This window comes from Maniola hyperantus, chromosome 1, assembly GCF_902806685.2.
Source record: "Maniola hyperantus chromosome 1, iAphHyp1.2, whole genome shotgun sequence".
NCBI lineage: Eukaryota > Metazoa > Arthropoda > Insecta > Lepidoptera > Nymphalidae > Maniola > Maniola hyperantus.
In genome coordinates, this window is record NC_048536.1 from 6474095 (window position 1) to 6494381 (window position 20287).

At 35.5% G+C, this 20287-nt stretch overlaps 1 protein-coding gene across 1 annotated transcript in view; it reads left to right on the plus strand.

Moving 5' to 3' along the window:
- The window catches only part of Pka-C3 (Protein kinase, cAMP-dependent, catalytic subunit 3), a 108588-nt gene that overhangs the window by 11839 nt on the left and 76462 nt on the right, over positions 1-20287 (plus strand). The window lies entirely within an intron of this gene.

Here is a 20287-nt window from a genome sequence, read left to right on the forward strand (position 1 = left end):
TTAAATTTCGACTTATATTATACGACATTGACACTGATTGATTTCCTTTTGTAAGATAAATTTAACAACAGGCGGATCTACGGATCTGCTGCCAATCATTTAATCTTATAACGCTATATAATATTAGGTAAAGGAAGATAATAACTGTATTGCACATAATATTACTTGAACCTAATAGAACTAGAATATTAATCAGTATTAGCTAACTTACTATATTTAACCTCAGACAGTGTTCATTAAAATAGGCGCTAAAAGTAGGTAGGACCTGCACTAGATTTAGAAGTTGGCAGCACTAGTATTTTAATATATGTATTATTAGGAGGAACCTAAATTGAGCCATAAATAAGTTTTAATTGATATTTTCATAACAAGCGATTGTGCAATTTTATGGCACGTTATACAAGCAAAACAAAAACTTCTTGACTTTTTTTTTTATTTTTTATTATTTTTTTATTATTACAATAAAATTTAAAGCTAGCCTTATCTAATTACTATATAAATCATGACCGCGTGGAATGGTGCCAAGAATACTGGCTGCATTTCCGCGCTGGACAGCCAGGCTGATCCGTTGCGCAAAAAATGAGCCAGCCCTTCTGTCACCAGATGAGGCTATTAATCGCGGTGAAATGTCTCGTAAATTTTTTTTAGCACTAAGACTTCTTGACTGTAGTTTTACCATTGATAGGTACGATCACTCGGGTCTGTAGATTTTAAAAAGTCAGCCAAAAGAACTAGTGTTTTACAATATTCTTGTAGCGTTTACTCAGGACTGGGTCTGGTGTTATGCAATCAGTAAACGACTTCAAGATACCTACGTACGATTACGAATAACGATAGCACTTTCACCAAGATGATTTGGTTTTACCGTGACATTGTGCGTTCGCTTGCCCAGAACGCATCTTTGCAATAATACCTACCTGAATTTTGAATACGTAGGACCTTGAAGGTACCGATACAATTTGATACTGACTACTTCCCATAAATATAAAAATTTATTACTTTTGAAATTCTTGTAGGTAGGTATTGTATCGATCTCGCGCGAGTTTGGGATGTTCTTTTAGGATTCTTTCGCGGAAGCCAGTCAGTTATCGATGGTGTTAGAACTATTAAAATTCCAAGCATTATCAAAGAATATTTCATCGAAAAAACTTTTTGTCAGCCATAATAAATTATTTACAAAAAATATAATATAAAGTACCTATTTACTTATATATTTTACTCGGCTTGTAAGCTTAAAGAGAAGAGCTGTGATCCAAAAAGCTTAATAGGTATATATATATATAAGTGCTTTAGCGTTCATTATCGGAAATAAAAAAATATGAATGTCTGCCAACTGGTTTGTTTATGTAAGTGAGTGCAGGTAATCCAAGATGTATGTCGTCAGAACCCCGGGGCCTGTCGGAAAGTTTGAATAAGGTGACGTTGAAGGTTTGTAAGAGCCAAACAAGTTGTTCGTAAATGGTAGCTCTCTACCTACTTTAATTTTTACGAGGGATTATAATTATAGGTAGATGATAAATATCATAATATTGTTACATAATCGTACTTACATTAAAAACGCGAAGACTTTGTTCATTGTTCAATAAATAATAATGAAATTCAACGAAAGACTATAAAATATACTCGTATAGTAAGTAAGTACGAAAATATGATTATGATTAAAGAGGTTTTATTTTGCTGTTAAAAAATTATAAAAATGCTTTTCGTTCGTAGTTACAGTCTCACACTTTTACATTTTTTTAATGATTAAAAAATAATTTCCTTCGGTGTTGCATTTGCAATGTAACGTTGCTCAAAGTAAAATATAAAAAAACAAACTTTATTTACATCGTGAACAGTGCGTTTGGTTTTGTTATGACGCAAACAGAAATATAAATGTAGTAACGTAAATCGTATTGCATTAATTTATATAAAACCCCTCCGCAGCCAAGGAAAATTTTCTTCGCTGCTCTTCCGGGATAAACAGCTAAACAAACGTTTGAAGCAAGCATTGTTTTGCATTATAAAAAATAAAAAAATATTAAGTATTAGGTATAGGTATAGGGACCTTGCCACATGAGTAGATATAAGTACCTTGCCATGCAATATACTATGATTTTTGTACCATCCGTTCTTCTATTACTCACATGTTGGAAAAGCTAACAATAAGGTTCAAAGGTTGGCGGTTGCCTTATCAATCAGTCGTACGGACGCTTCGTTTATCCTACTACGTGATGGTTCATGTCGATACCATATTCAAAGACTAGGTAAAGTAGGTAATATAATTAAAAGACATAATAGTATTTGTACATTTATTAACGTTAATATACTATGTTAATATCTGGAGTGCTCATATTTTCACTAAATATTGCAGTAATGTTATAAGCGAACAAACCGATACACAGTCGTTTTATAAATTTTAGAGAAATCAGAACATAAAATAAATATGGCCCAGTAATTGTAGTTTGTGCCAAATATCGCAAGATCGTAACATAAACAAAAGTATTAAAATAACTGCCCTCAAAACTTACTTCGAAGAGTTTGTTAAATGTAATTAGTGTGTTTTATTCTGCTTTCTTTATAGTAAACTAAATGTTACAAATATGATGTTTCCAAATTATTATGCATAGCGGATTAGTGTCCTAATAATCTCTTTTTGGGTTAAAATACCTGCCCATGTAATTTTAAAACAAATGTACATACTCTTCCGGTGAAATGACCTATTTGTTTTAGCACACGTCGTGATCTTCCCACGCTTCTGGGAAACACTCGTTTAAAGTTTTGACAATTTATTTAAATGCGCAGTGCGACGACCCGTGGTCGAGTAAAAAGCTTTGAGCATTTCCGCAAAAGCGTTACTGGGAAAAGCTTGTTTGACAGATAATCAAGCTGTCAAGTGGGTTTATTAAGGGTGACGAGGAATTTATATTTTATGTCGTAAAGTGTAAATAATAAGGCACAATATTTTTTTCCAATAAGATTTTTACCAGGATAAATAATTGACTATTTATTTTTATTTTGAGTCAACATCAGTTGAATATGTACATTTTGTAACATTGATATTACATTCCTACGAGTAAGTAGGTAAGTATTTGCTACCGAAAAGTATTACGCTGATTAAAATTAATTTGGAATGTCAGAGTTATTAAAATATAAGATTACATTATTTACTATAGTTATTTAGTCCTACGCGCACTTTTAAGTAGGTATCAAATGTTGGTATTTATGATGATAACGTTCTTGTTTTCCTTGGAACGCTTTGATGTAAATTCGTTTTGCGTTAGAATATACTAAATAAAATAAATAAAAATCTTTTTTATTCGAATAAACTTTTACAAGTACTTTCGAATAGTCGGATACATCTACCACTGGTTCGGAATGCCTTTCCTACTAAAGGTAGGCTGTTACTCGTAGTTCATTGTCTTGATGTACGTCCACAAAATCGTTCATTCCAATAATTCACGCTCAAGAGGGAAAAAACGTAGTAAAATGTCCAGATACAAAACTAGGAGATGAATTTTTTGAATGTATAGGATCGATAAATTAAATTGAATAATTACCTAGTTAATTTATTCTAAAAGAAATAAAGGTCCATGTAGTCTAAAGAAAAACGTAGTTTTCATGACTGTATGTATTTATTTGCTTCATTATTCCGATTGATACTTAAAGATGGGCGCTAGAAATATTTATTTATTTTAAACGATTAGGTAAAGCTTGGAATTACAGGCTCACTTTAAACGATTTAGTATTCTCGCTATGTGTTTGCGTCATATTTTTGACATAGGTAGGTATAAATTTTATGGAGATGTAGGTATTATCTCTGAATAGGTTTTACGAGATGTACATTGTTATTGGAGTGAAGGAACCGGTAAATTTAACTTGTTATGAAATATTAGTACATCGACGGGTGCCAACACGTGCCGTCTGCACAAACTTGATAGAAATAATATACCTAATGTTTAGTAATCTTTTACAAATATCCCTTTCCCGCGTCAATCGTCAGTTAATCCTTCTCGTTAGCGAACGTTTGATGTCTTAAACCTAGTTTATATTGCCAGATTAAATGAGAAATTTTACTATCATAATTGTTTATCCAACTATCACCATCACCAGTTTGTTATGAGCTGAGGTAGATTACAGTCTTGTGTATACACAAGGTGCGTGAATCGGTACAAGCACGGAAAGTTTGCTTAAAGTATTTTTGAGCTTATGCAACAAGCCGCATGCCCTAATTTGATCTGTATACATATCTTTATTAATACGAATTATTGGACATACCTACATAATATAAATTAAATATATTTGAAGAAAGTATTTGAGAATTATTATTATCTATTAATATAATCTTAGATTATACCTTTATCTTACTAGCTTATCTATAAATATACAAAAGGAAATGGTGTCTGACTGACTGATGATCTATCAACGCACAGCTCAAACTACTGGACGGATCGAGCTGAAAGGCATGCAGATTAAGATGTAGAATCCGCGAAGAAAGGATTTTTGAAAATTCATTCACTAAGACGGTAAAATAGGGGATTTGAAATGTGTGTAGTCCACGCGGACAAAGTCGCAGGCATAAGTTAGTCAATAAAATAAATCTTTCTTTGAAAAAAGTCAAAGGGCAAAGAAAAGATGTTTATGGCAGAATATAAAATGATATTCAATACCGTCATAATATTTTAATAACACTTCACTGGTTTATTTATTACCTACACGTGTAAGATTTGATATTATTTTTAAACAGATATTTGATTAAAATTAAATTGGAACCTAGGTAATGTCCCGGGGAACATGAATGTATAGTAGGTATTAATAGCGACCCGCCCCGGCTTCGCACGGGTAGCTTATTACAATGTTCGTAGGGATATCTAATTTTTTTAAAAATAAAATATAACCTATGTCACTCAGGAATAATGTAGCTTTCTACTGATGAATTAAAAAAATAATTGGTTTAGTAACTCCAGAGATTACTTACTATAAACAAACTTACAAAATTTTATATCAGTATAGTAAATAGTATAGAAGTATAGATATAGACGAAAATAATAATTTATGGATAGGCATCTTCGATTTCATGTTATGAAACTCATAATAGAAAATCTACTCTTCGTTAAACTTTATTTGCGCAGAAAACGGCTCCCTTGTCGTTTCAAAGCTCTTGAAAGCGGTAAAATAATGTCTGGTTTCGTACTACTTAATGAATTTCACAACATACCATAATATTCATGGCAAATTACTTCGACTGCTTCCGTAGCATACGCGTATTTACTGCAATACTGCACGCGTAGAATACGCGTGCAGTATTGCAGTAAAAAATCGGTATTCACCGGCTTCCTAGGCGTGTGCCATTAGAGATTTCACGAGTCACGCGTTCCAGTTAAATATTTTGCAATAGTTATCTCATGTCTAGTCATGATCAAGATCTCAGTGCGAAAATCTGATTGATAAAAGAATTAATTGAAGTTTTACTGTTCAAAGTGGAACTATCATTTTAAAAAATTTACCTAGGCAGTTTCGTCACGCTCAAAGGTGTATATAATATGTGTATAACGCACTTATATGTATAAACTAAATTTAAAAGTCCACAAGTGTGCAGACAGTGCAAGGGAAGATAAAACTTCATAATAACAATATGAATTGTAATAATTATTACGTCCATTAATTGTATAGAATTGATTTTCACTTTATTGATCGATTGATTTTGTTACCTTATTGAACCACCATTCTCAAATACTTATTTGTATTTGGTTTAATCTCAGAAAAAAGCTAGTTATGAACAGCGTGACAATGAAAATATTTCCGGATGATAGCAAAATCAAAAGGGCCTCGTCTCAATTAGAGCGTTTGCTGCTTAGAGGTGTTGTATCTATATTAAGCCTTCCCAAGACTTCCACTTAAATACAATAGATATTTATTAAGAAATTTTTCACGTCCTCATTTTGTTGTTTACATCTCATTAAGCCCCTCGAAGCAGTAACGTTATCATTGAGAGAGGACGTGAGAAGAATCTTCATTGTGTTTATTTTTATGATCAGGAAATAAATTTGGGTACCTACGTGTTCGGGGGATCATAAATGATAAAGTTTATACGCTGACATTGATTCATTTACTGACACTGTTAAGTATCGAGATTTATTATTTTGTAAAAATAAATAATTTATTTATTATCATCTTGAGGGGTCTTTTTTACCTTGTAACCTTGGCTGTTGTTTTTAGTTTTATTGTCACATACTTAAATTTTTCTTTCACCATATTTCTGTAGAAGATTTATTTTTTAAGTATTAACATATTAAGTATTCTTAATGTCATCCTCAATTCGGAGAGTCGTACCTCTATCCGTTAGGTAATCACGAGAAAATAGATGTTGTGGTTGGTCCCATTTCCTCTCACACCTGGTCTAATATAATTTCTGTGTATAAAATAATAATGAGTAATTTATACAAGTTCCTTTTTACTGCAGCTAGTGCGACGAGTACCTACCTACCTACTTGTTATGTAATTTATGATTAAACAGGTTTTAAAATAGAACAGGTTTTCTTTAATTAAAGTTTCAATATTAATACGGTTTTTGACCTATGAATATACCTACCTACTAAGTGCACGCGATTTCGTGGGACGTAACATAAATAATTACCAAACCGCACCTTCGTGTTAAAGAACTATATCATTTATTTTTTTCGTTATGTAAAGATTAGGTTTAATGTATTATTTTCAGTTAGTACCTACTACAAACTATAGATAAAAATAATAAGTAAGTAGGTACATAGGTACTTAGTTTATTTCAACAAAAGGTTTTTTTTAAATAAAATGATTAAACGAATACTTAAGGTTATCTAATATTATGTAAGTACTTACTTATGATAATATCTCAGACCAAATATTATTATATATTATTTTTAATAAGATATTATAATAAACAAAAATACCAAACTTATTCTAGAACATAAAAATTACAGATCGAAAATATCATCTAAACCACCGCAACGAGGCAGGGTGCCCAGAACGCTGGCAGCGTTACCTCGTTGAATGGCCAGACTAATATGCTGACCGAGGTAACTGCCAGCCCTCCGGTCCCCCGTGGTTTCCGCGAGACGGGACGAAAGGTCCTTAAAAAAGGATCTAGCATCCTCGCCCCACGAACCCATGGTCTCCACCCCAAAACGCACAAATATGAAACTATTTTCTATATTCTCATATTTGCGCCTCTTGGCCCTTTCTGCCTTAGTAGCCGCCGCTCCGGCCGCCACGGAGGTCGCCTGTACGTGTGACAGCGCCAGTGTATCCACACACGTGGTATCCCACACAAGCGACCTACCTTGCTTCCACGGGACATATATATTATTTAGAAGTAGGTATATCAAAAGACTGCGTTCTTCGATACCAATATCAACAGTACCTAATAAATAGTAAAAGGAAAAACTATACAGTTAAAGTAAATAAAAAGTTATACAAAAGAGTCACCCATTTATTTATTTTCTAGTACTTTTAAAAATATTGCATATCATCTCTCGTTATAAACACAAACCTTCCAAACAAAGGCGTGTCTTAATATTTCTGAAAACTTTTTAATTTTATATAGTCAACGTGCATACAAGTGCTCTGATTTACAAATAAGGTAAAGTACGTGTGATGAACTGATGAAGATGCGTGTCACATTAGCGTCCAAATAGCAAACATGTTCCGGTATAATTATGTTATGACGATCACAAAGTTCAATAACCGAGAGTATTGTTTTCGCCAAGGATATTTCAACAGATGTCGTATAGAGATACATAATTATATTATCCTCTTTGCTACTACCTATTATAATTTTTTATTACAAAAATATAATAACCTCATTCTAGCTGAATGCTAAGTAGAGCTGTTGGTATATTCAGAGGCGTCTCTAGCCCTTGTGGCGCCCGTGTGCAACCAGTACCCTGGCGCCCTCTAGTCTAGTAGGAGCAGGTTCAAAATGGAATACTAACAGTTATATTTTCAAACGGAAGTTCGGATGCAAATGGTGCAATTTTAAATGATGACGGCGTCGGCCATAACACGAGCGCAGGGTCTATGAGAGCGCCGGCATCGACGCATCTTTAGAAGTGTCGCATTAGAGGGCGCTCGGCGCCCCCTTAGACCCGGCGCCTGTGTGCGCCGCACACAGGCGCCGCCGGGTCTAAGACGCCTCTGGGTATATTTCATGAATATACAATAGATCATACTTCGAAGTTTATTAATTTCAGATTATTCAATAAATACGGTAGATTAGACACGATTAAGTACCTACCTAAATCATACATTGAATTATTATGTAAGTACTAATCAAAGAAATCATATCGATTATTTATTTGGCAACTATGTTCAATAATGTTTGCTGTTTTTCCATGCAATTATTGTATAACTAGAGAAATGCCCGCGACTTCATACGCATGGATTTAGGTTTTGAAGAATCCTGTGGGAACTCTTCAATTTTCCGGGATAAAAAGTAGCCTATGTCCTTCCCCGGGATGCAAGATATCTCTGTACCAAATTTCGTCAAAATCGGTTGAACGGTTGTGCCGTGAAAAGCTAGCAGACAGACAGACAGAGAGATATACAGACAGACCGACACACTTTCACATTTATAATATTAGTATGGATACAGGTGGTGATTGTTGTATCCTTGAAAGTTTTAATGCTCTATACTTGTCAGGTAACAGGCTCTGTTCCACAAGTGGACTATAACCTTATTGCTGAATTAATCGTTAATGTTATTTGAATTTAATCTTTCAAGCAAATTCTTCGTTAGCCTATGTTAAGAGCTATTGTAGGTAATTTACTAATGTTAAAGGATAGCTTCTGCTTATACGCCTAATTTAATAACTTAACTTAAATTACATGAAGATTTTGTGGTAACTAGCTTTTGAATTATTCAACGTAGGAACCATAATGGGATGGTTAGTTATCAATTTTATAATCAAGTCAAATCATATTTCCAAAATTAGGGCATGAATATACTGCGCTACGAGATGCCCTTACATTTCCTCTTTGTTCGCAGCCTCATTTTCATTCTTTAGCTCATTTTATTCTTTCAGTAAATCAGTGCACATCACAACTATACCTACATGAAAACGATATTCCAAGTAGGTGTATACCTAAGTATAATACACTACCCTCAATAGAGTTGATCCCACACTATCTGTCAGACAAATACGTGGCATAGTGAGTGTTGAGATCACTTAACGTCTGTAAAGTCTCTTAACAGCTGATGGAAACGACAGTTTGGATTCTCTCCAACTCTACAAGTTAAACATCAGTTCTTGATATGCGATGAGGATGGCATCATTTATATCAGCGTTGTTTGTTCGTGTAACATGAGGACGAATGTATGGAAGTTATTAATAAATTGTTTAGGAAAATATTTATTCTGTGATTACTTTTGTTTCATTTTTAACGTAAACTTTTCATCTTTTACAGCGGTGGCTTATAAACATCGTACAAACATAATTATTATTATCAGTCAATGTCCAGGTGCTCCTCCTTTTCTCCGATCTTATCAACGAAGAATCGATATATTGGTCAAAATGACCAAAACGACTTAAAATACACACAGCTGGTAGGTCTAATTTGTCATACTGAGGCAATACTCATTTTCAGCTTGTATCTAACAACTTCTCAAAATTGCGTAGGAGCTTTCGACCCGTACTAAACTATATTAGCGTTATCTATTGAACAAAACATTTTTTCGCGGTTGTAGACCGATGTTTAGTTCAATAAATTTGTTTGTTTAGTTCAATAATTTAGAGCCTCAATAGCTCAACCGGTATAGGAGTGGACTGAAAACCGAAAGGTCGACGGTTCAAACCCCGCCCGTTGCACTATTGTCGTACCTACTCCTAGCACAAGCCTGACGCTTAATTGGAGAGGAAAGGGGAATATAAGTCATTTAACATGTCTTTAAAAAAAAAAACAATAGATAGGTATTTGTAACAATAAAAAATCCTAGTAAGTATAATATTGTACCAAGTGTTAATTTTGTTGAAACATACCTACCATGAATAATTTGATCAAACAGTTAAAAACATTTTACATAGGTATTTCTTAGGTACTCGTATATCAAGCATTTTATTGTCGAAATTTTCGTTGTCTGGCATTAAAGGAAAATGCGTGGCAAAAACCAATTTCCTTGACGCTTCAAATACTTATCCGACCTTTGAATTATTTTCGGATTGTTTTTTTTTTACCTTTTCAGAAGGTTAACAACAGAAAAGTCTTGCGAGTGTCAACAAAAACAAATGCCAGGCACTTAGTGCGGTGGTGAATACTTGAGGATGGTGTTGCCTAGATGCACTATCGCAACTTCAGCCGATTGCACTGGTTAAGCAACGTTGACCTAAGTCGGACCAATCAAATAATTAAACAGATAATTTATAAATTAATCAAACATTCATTTAAGGTAGACCGTGTAAAAGATTTTTTTTAAACGTAGTAATTTATTCCATTTCGTTCGAAGGCTAATGATTTATTTTTCGGTAAGTATCTAGGAACAGAAAGTAGTCAGATGTGAGATGCTGCATATAAATGAGGAACAATCTTTAGAAATCTAAAATATTGAGTTTTTTGAAAGCTAAACGGTAAAGGCAATAAAATTTGATATTTTGTTGCGAATGTTTAGACGGCTTGTGTAACATTTTAACATGATCAAATGCGAAGCCATACACTCTAACTGAATGGATAGAAACATATTGGATTTTGAAAGTCTAAGAGGTTTTTTATTTGATTATGGGACGATGTTCCCTTTACTACGTTTTATTGTAGGTATACCAACCAAAATTGGTTGGCATATTTCAAGTTTATAAAGGATTGCATGTCATCATGTAAGGTATGATGGCCTAGTGATTAGGACGTCCGCCTTCTAATTGGAGGTCGGGAGTTCGATCCCGGGCACGCACCTCTAACTTCCGGAGTTATGTGCCTTTTAATTAATTAAATATCACTTTCTTTTACGGTGAAAGAAAACATCGTGAGAAAACCTGCATGCCTGAGAGGTCTCCATAATGTTCTCAAAGGTGTGTGAAGTCTACCAATCCGCACATGGCCAGCGTGGTAGTCTACCACCTGTACGTGGTAGAATGGTTTTGTCCATAGTCTATGGACAAAACCATTCTCACTCTGAGAGGAGACCCGTGCTCTGTAGTGAGCTGGTCATGGGCTGATCATGATGATGATGTAAGGTACTAACGAAACTTTTCAGAAATCGTTTGCCTATAGGTAGGTTGTTAACAAACCACTTCGCCCGCGCGTTCGCGCGTTTTATCTCATTTGGTTTTAACAACAGCGTACCTACCTATATCAAACAATACTACATTTTTGAACTGATTTATTTGATATATTATGTGCAGATAGATAAACATAACAGCTTATCTGCGAGATAGAAGTGGACATGACACCCATATCTCTCAGAGTACCTAGTTATATCCAGTTAGTGACGTGCATTTCAATCACACAAAGGCAATATGATAAGTTGAAGCCTTTTTATTGACATCATACCTATTTTTTTATTATTTTTTATTATTATTTTTGTAATTATATTTATTACAAAGTAATAATTAAGTTAAGTAGACAAAATTAAGTGGATGAAGCTTATTTTTCTAATAGACAGTTTCTCTGATACACATAAGTAGGTATAACATTATTTTTTATTTTATCTGATTCAAGTAAGCATCTGTGAATATATATTTCTTTGCTTAGTAGATTTTAATTTCATGCAGGCATCACTGCATGCTAGACAATTAAAATTCCTAGGAAACGTAATAAAATTAAAACATACACTTTTACGATATTGCATAATGCACCGCTGGCAAATTAAAGTCAGTTTGGTGAACTGACTGAATGCAAACACTAGCAGTAAGCCTTTAGCATTTCAAAACTTCTCGTTCGTTGTCCAATCTATTTTTTCGTCTTGGTTGTATATCGCTAGTTTACCTCGTCATAACGTAACAGATAACAGAGTTACCATTCCGAGGTTTCGCAAATTCGCTGTGCTAGCAGACAGTCGGTGCAAGTGACTGACTTCAGTGTAATATACCTAAGTATACTTACAATAATTAACGCAACATATAAATAAACACAAACACACAAACCCACCATTCCCAGGTTTCGCAAATTCGCTGTGCTAGCAGACAGTCTGGTGCAAGTGACTGACTTAAGTAGAATATACCTAAGTGTACTTACAATAATTTACGCAACATATAAATAAACACAAACACACAAACCCACCATTCCCAGGTTTCGCAAATTTGCTGTGCTAGCAGACAGTCTAGTGCAAGTGACTGACTTAAGTATAATATACCTAAGTATACTTACAATAATTTACGCAACATATAAATAAACATAAACACACAAACCTACCATTCCCAGGTTTCGCAAATTCGCTGTGCTAGCAGACAGTCTGGTGCAAGTGACTGACTTAAGTATAATATACCTAAGTATAGGTACTTACAATAATTTACGCAACATATAAATGGTACCTACGTATGGGTTTGTACGGGAGCGGTGTGCAGGCTCGACCGTACCAAAGGGGAGATCTCCCACCGAGCGGTTGGTTGTGCTCGGTAGCGCCAGCTGGGCCGACGGTTATGTCTTGAAACTTCTATATATAGTCCAGATTGCAGAAAACTCCGTTAGTGCGATTACTATCGGCGGTACATTTGTTCGGGACTACGCCATCGATTGAACAGCGCCATCTAGTTTCTATTGTGGTAACCGCCACATCACTCCCCTCCGAGACGAACGCGTAGTGTGAAGCAGTGAAGAGAGGTGGCGTTGTAGCGTGAAGGCGTGTGAAGGGCAATGGCTGCTAACCATCCAGAGAAGCGGTAGACCAGGACGCTTGTAGCTGGTGATGGAGTGCAGAGCCATTGTGCCCCGAAGCTGTGCTACATCCGTCTTACAGGCCTCGATGTGATTGCTGTTGCTGCTTGTAGACTTGGAGTTTGGAGGAGACGTCGGCTTGCGGTGTGTGATCCAAAGGTGTTGCGGTGTATGCGATCACCCTTGATCACGTTGAGTGCGGTGCGGAGTTCGATCGAGTTGATCTTCGATGACGTCGGCTGTTGTAGTGTGCGACCATTCTTGTTTTCGTCGGTTGTTGAGGTGTGCGACCGTTCTTGATCACGTCGGGGTCACCAATGTACGGGAGCGGTGTGCAGGCTCGACCGTACCAAAGGGGAGATCTCCCACCGAGCGGTTGGTTGTGCTCGGTAGCGCCAGCTGGGCCGACGGTTATGTCTTGAAACTTCTATATATAGTCCAGATTGCAGAAAACTCCGTTAGTGCGATTACTATCGGCGGTACATTTGTTCGGGACTACGCCATCGATTGAACAGCGCCATCTAGTTTCTATTGTGGTAACCGCCACAGGTTTAATAAAAACTGCCATACCCCTTTCAGGTTAGCCCGCTTCCATCTTAGACTGCACCATCACTTACCAACAGGTGAGATTGCAGTCAAGGGCTAACTTGTATTTGAATAAAAATATATTATATAAAAACGTAAAAAATAATGTTAATTATACAATGTGTGTATAAATGTGGTGATCGCCTTTTTGCGTACCTAATAAACATACCTATCGCGAACCGAGAGGCCGTTGTAATAGCTGCAAAAAATGTCCTTGTATCATCTACGTTAAACAGACGTTAAATTACGTTTAACAGACTTCAGCGGGTTGGTGGTAGTTTAACGATGTAGGCCAAGATTTTATACTGATATAAGTAGATCTAGGTACTCTAACCCTTCACCTGGTGCGCGTATTAGATATCAGTTTCTGCCTGAATCTGGAACAAGGTTTGTACCAAAACGCACTTTATTTGCCACTAAACACGTTACAGCACATCCTGTCTCTCATCTCCATGCGACTTTAATGTGTGATATCGGGGTTTATGTCGCCCGTAAAAATATCCGTACTCACTAACCTAATTAAATATAATTCTGTTAACACGACGATTTTTTTATCGTTGATTGCCTATAAATCAAATGATTTGAACAGGAAGAACTTAGGTAAAAGAATAATAAACTGTTTTATGAACCGTCAGTAAATGAATATTATCGGAGTCGGTTTGGCATCCCTAAATGTTAAATGATGCATAATGTGCTAGTTTTAACTTTGAATACTTAGTTAATGTCCCTACACAATCCCGAATTGTAACTTATTAAACCGACTTTTCCACTGAACGGTAATAAGTGAACACGTTTGCATAGCCTTCAGACGGGTAGGTAAAGGTTTCCCTAAAATATATCTTTAAGAGGATTTGTTTAAGGAAGTAGTAAGTTAAAAGGTAAAGTCCCTTTAAAGATTATTTTTTATCTCTTGTCACAATTCAAGCAGAAAAAGATAAATATACGTGATTTAAGATTTGGAATGTACCTAATAAAGTAGGTAAATCAGTGAACAATGAACATGATAATATTATTATTAAGGACATAATATTTTTAGTTGTCTTTACAAAATTCGAATACCTATTACCTAGAATCGATTGAAATTAGAAGGTACAATCATTTTCAATAATCAGCAACCATTGTGTACAAATAAACAATCTCCATTTGTAACAAGAACGATACGTGACTTTATTATGGCGTTAAGGTTCCTACTACCAAACTTATATAATTACAGGTTTTTCAGTCGAGTTTTTCCATATCTCATTTTATTAAGAAGAGCAATCGCAAAACATTGATTTAACATTTAAAAAAAAACTAAGTATTTAGTTCTTTTGTGTTGCTTGATTATGGCAAACTAGACCTGCCAGCGGCGATAGCCTAGTGATTATGATGTTGGCGTCTTATTCGGGGAGTAAGGAGTTCGACTCTGGGCACGCACCTCTAACTATTCGAAGTAAGGTATATGCGCTTTAAGCATTTAACGAAAAAATCTATACGCTTGAGAGTTCTTCATAATGTTCTCGAAGATGTGTGAAGTCTGCCAATCCGTTGGGATTAGTAAGTGTGGGGACTACGGCCAAACCCTTCGGAGGCAAGACCCATTCTCAGTAGTCGGCAATGGGTAGATCATGATGAGACCTGCCAGTTTCTGAGTAGGTTGGTTTTATCTACGGAGAGTGAAAATGACAAGTTACAATGGGACAGTCTTAAAACGACAAAGACTTAGACTTAGAACCATAGTAGAACGGAATACGTTTCAATGTCGATAAAAGAACGAGACAATTTGATTCCGTTATTCAGAGGATGAGTGTCTGGCCGACTGAATGCGCTTGCGTCTGAAGGCTGGACATTTTCGACGACGATATACAGTACATAAATAGGTCTTTAGTCATAGTAATATTTTTATAGTAGAAAGGATTAAAAATAGCGTGATTGATTTTACATGTTCTTACCCTTGGTTTAAAATGTAGGGCAGCAGTTTAGATATAACAAATATAAATCCGTTTCACAACAGCTGTTTACGTAGTTTATAAAGTGTATAAAGAACTATCTGACTCACACCGACTTCGCATGGGTGGGCTTCTATTCTGTGGACTAAATGTAACTGTGTTTATAACTTATAAACCTGCCTTATGAATTCTAAATAATGAAAAAACCAGTCAAGTGCGAGTCGGACTCGTACACGAAAGGTTCCGTAACATCGTACAAAAAATAAACCTTTGAATTTTTTTTGAATTTTCATGGCGGCCATTTTAAAATTATTATAATTTGTACTTATAGCGGCAATAAAAATACACATTGTGTGAAAATTTCAACTCTACCTATTACGGTTCATGACACCCCCGCTGACAGACAAACGGACGGACGGACAGCAGAGGCTTAGTAATATCTCAGAATACATAATATAGTAGTAATAGGCCCCATTTGGAACCCTACGAGTACGGAACCCTAAGAATGATTAAATAATTTAGAAGTTAAAAGTGTTTAAAAATTTAAAGAGATAGAGATGGAAGTGAGCGTTAATATAATGTGATTTGTTTGCACCAGAAGTTTTGAAATGTTAGATATAGTCAGTAATGTTTTGAACAAAATATGAGTAGAGAAAACCATACTTAATATTTTTTAGACATGCGTGGGATTACAATATTTCATAAACCAGTAATCTGTTTTGATTTCAAAGACAATCGAATGATGTCATCAGTTTATTTTTGTTTGTTTTGGTTTTTGTTTTCATTACTCGCTCGATCTTATCTTGTACCTACCTACCTATTAAATATAGAGCAGGTCATTTTCGAATAAATCTAAATTTTATTGTTTTTGTACTAGGTATGATTATGATAAACTCTTATTATGATAAACCCCCCATCATCACCTCTATCTTTGTCTCCTGCTTTTGTATTGTTGTTTTTAACATAAATAGCGAGTAAACGAACAGGGGTCATCTGATGCATGCAGAACTTTTTGATTCACTATAGACACACGCTTTACCACGATCACACCTGATGGGATGTGATGATGTGGCCTCAGATGGGACGTGTTTCTCTAGAAGGTGCCTTGAGAAGGTGAACTTGTTGCAATTTTAACAGTTTGGCCTGTGACCCGACAACCAATGTTAAGTGGTTACCGCAGTCCATGAAAATTTATAGCTACAGACGAACCGCCAATGCCGGCCGGCTTTACAGGAATTTGTTGATCCGCCCCTAATTATATGGTAGATGCTGTTGACGATTCAAAAATACTTGTAAAAGTTTAATTGAATAAAAAATATTTTTATTTTATTAATGTAGAGAACTGGCTAAAAACGACGAAGGCTTTGTAACGGCTTTGATTTGCATCGCAAGGAAGATGTATTATAATATTATGAGTAAATATTGAGACAGATAACAAAAGAACTTTAATGACGTAATAGACGCCGTCAAACCCGTTATGTGGCTATGTGCGTTATGCTTATGATTTATGCGCGCAGTGAAAGTAGTCGAACTAGCCGCATCTCAGTCTTCGTTTAAAATTCTTTCGTCCTCCTCATCATCATAACAACAGACTGAGATGGAACGCTGTCGACAAAAGGCAACCCGTTCTACCATTCACTGACTTCCGATTGCAAGGTTCCCGTATAATAAGCCGCGATGATATAATATTTGATTGAAGTTGATTGCATAGCAAAAAGTAATTGCATAATGGATGGTCGCAGTAATTTATTTATTTAGTCGCTCTACAATTGCTTTAAATTAACTAGTACCGAAAGTGAGGTTAGATTTTTGAGACACTAATTTAAAACAGTTCATAAAACTTCAGATAGGCAAAGCTCATACAATTTTATTTTAAAAAGTGAAGATGAATTTGTACGGTTGGGTGTTTGGCACATACCTAATATGCGTTGCGACCAGGGTTGAGAATGCGGATGCGGATTATTAGAAGTTCATATCCGTGGATGCCGATGCGAATGTTCCGCATTCGCGGATGCGGATGCGGATATCCGTAACACCCCTGCACTGTTACGGATATTCGCATTCGCACCACGCTGGCCTCGCCTACTTTCTTAGCAGGTCGTTACTTGTTGCAAATATGAATAAGCTCCGCAGTAATTTATACGGAGGCGGATGCAGATGTCTGAATTAATGCGAATGTTCTGCATTTGCAGATGCGGATGCGAATATCCGTTCACCCCTGGTTGCGTTAGAAATTGACGCGGCGTTTTCATTTTACGCACATTTTGATATCGAGCGTGTTTCAAAAAATGGCGGTCCGTTACCAGGGTTGCTTAATTTTTATATCGCTATAAGATCTTTTAGCTTGATTACTTATTCATGAAACTTTCTACAGTGGGCGTCGAATTAATAGAGCAGTTATGCCCATATTTTTATTGGGTAGGTACGAGTTTACGACTTGCCATAGGTACCTATTCCAAGACTACAATTTAATTGGTTTCTAGAAGGCTTGTTAGTAAGATGATCACTAAAATATTGTGATATTTATTATAGGCCTTTATAGCCATGATAGCCTAGTCGTTAAGACGTTCGCCTCCTATTTGGGAGGTCAGGGGTTCGATCCCGGCCATGCATCTCTAATTTTCGAAGTTATTAAATATCACTAGCTTTACGGTGAAGGAAAACATCGCGAAGATACCTGCATGCCTGATATTAATTATCTCCAATTTTTTCTCCATAATGTTCACAAAGGTGTGTGAAGTCTGCCAATCCGCAATCGGCCAGCGTGGTTGACTATGGCCAAACCATTCTTATTCTAAGAGGAGACTCCCATAATGACTCTCATCGCGTGCTCAATAGAGCCAGCGGTGGATATAATAATAATCATACTATAGGAAACTGAAGTAGACCTGACCTGACCCAATTTAGTAAATATCATGTTTTAAAATACAATATGGAATTCAACTTAAGAGCGTTAATGTTCCAAAATTATCGTGTACCTACCTGCCTAAAAGATATCCTAAAACTGAAACCAGTATTTTTTTCTAAGATTTAATGGAGCTTATTTAATTTATTCAAATTTAAATCAGTTTTGCACACATCTTCGACTGTAAAATGTGACTCACAGCTACTGGAATACAGAAATATTAAATTGGACGGAAAAAATTTGCACCTACGTTAGTGATTCAGTCTGATTATTTTGTATTTTTTGTAAGTACATAGGTATATTACCACTATATTAACATGATCAAAAATATCTCTATTTTTCACGGTATCCTGTGCTCTTTAATTCGTCCAAGCCTTGGCTCAAATTTAATTTTGTGTAATATTAATATGACAGAATAAAACACCTGAAATGTACCTGTTGTGTTCACGCTACTAATGTTGTATCGACATCATCTGAACCCATCGCCGGCTCATTACTGAGCACGAATCTTCTCTCAGAATGAGAAAGGTTGAAGGTCAGGGTGAGAACGTTGCATAGAGTTGAGTAAGTAGGTAAAATACTTAACATTAAAAATCTTCTACACTAAAAATATATTCAGCATCATCACTTACTGATTTGCGTCATCATTGCTTGGTTAAAGCAATCGTTTGAAATACGTAATCGACAAGGCTTCACCATCAATCAATTAATTCATTTGGTAATGCCCATCATCCTTCAAAAGAGATGGGAATCGTGTCAGCATCATAATATATACAAACTTGTACCTACACTCTTCACGCCTGTCTTGCGTAAGACGTGTCCGAAATAAAGTGGGATGTAGAAACTAACGAAATGCTAGACGTCACGGGCGCTAACAAAATTAACAACAGTTACGCAAAATTATTCCTAGTTAATAATGGGTTTTGGGTCATCCAACTTTATGTGTTTAATCGTAAACTATTTGATAAATAGCAAATATTGCAGACTACTGAAGACGTGTTTTAAATTTTACGAGAGTAGATTAAACTTTCAGTGGACAGTTGCGTTTTTGTAAATAACATACAGTAACTGTAACTGCACATACTTTATGAAGAAAAGATAAGTTGTAACTATTTTTTTTTTGTGCAGCCAAACGGTCAAAGGTCAACCAATATTTAACAAAAAAAAAAATTCTTACGCAATTTTAGAAGTAGATATCCATGATCATTGATCATGGAGTGCTTAGTACAGAATTTGTACATTTGATTTTATTATTACCTATATAACTATCTAAAACCATAACTTTGGGATGGTGCCTAGCAATATTGGCTGTTTTGACAAATTCCGAAGGTCACAAGGTAATTGTTCTTTGTAAAAACTAATAGAATGCTAGGTTGACGGATCTTCGAGCGTTGGTAGTAAGTGCATGGGACGCAGACCTGGCAGACCTATTGTTCATCTCATATACTGTAGGCGTAGTTTTAGTATGGTAATCCTCTGTTACAATGTAAATGAAGCACCTGCTGTTAATACTTTATTCTAATATTATGAATTCTTGTATATTTACCTAAGTACTCGTATAAATCGACTATAATACACAGATAATGTTATGTATGAATAACATAAAAGGAGAAATTGACTGACTAATTGAAATGTAAACGTAACTAGAAACAGATCTAGAAATGTATTTTTTTGTAATTTGCATGTAGGACTTCCAAATTACGTAGCGCCCCACTAAAAAGTATTTTCAGAAATTCCACCAGACCAAAGTGGAGTTCAGCAAGTAGTTCTACAAAAGCACGGAAAGTAAAATAAGTAGAAACATTGATGTTGCGATTACAAAAGCTGGCACTGATCATCATTATTTTATCGCGGCCACTTATATGCCATTTTTCTACCAGTCCTTGAACCATGACTGTTGTAAACAAGTGAAAATTTAGAAAGCGTCATCACCTCACGTGCTAAAAACTTTGTCAACAAAAGTTTATGACAGAGACCTTTGACGTATTGCGTAAGTTACCGTTCCTACCTTTGCTAATTAATTACAGGTTTTAGTAAAACATCTTCTCTAAAG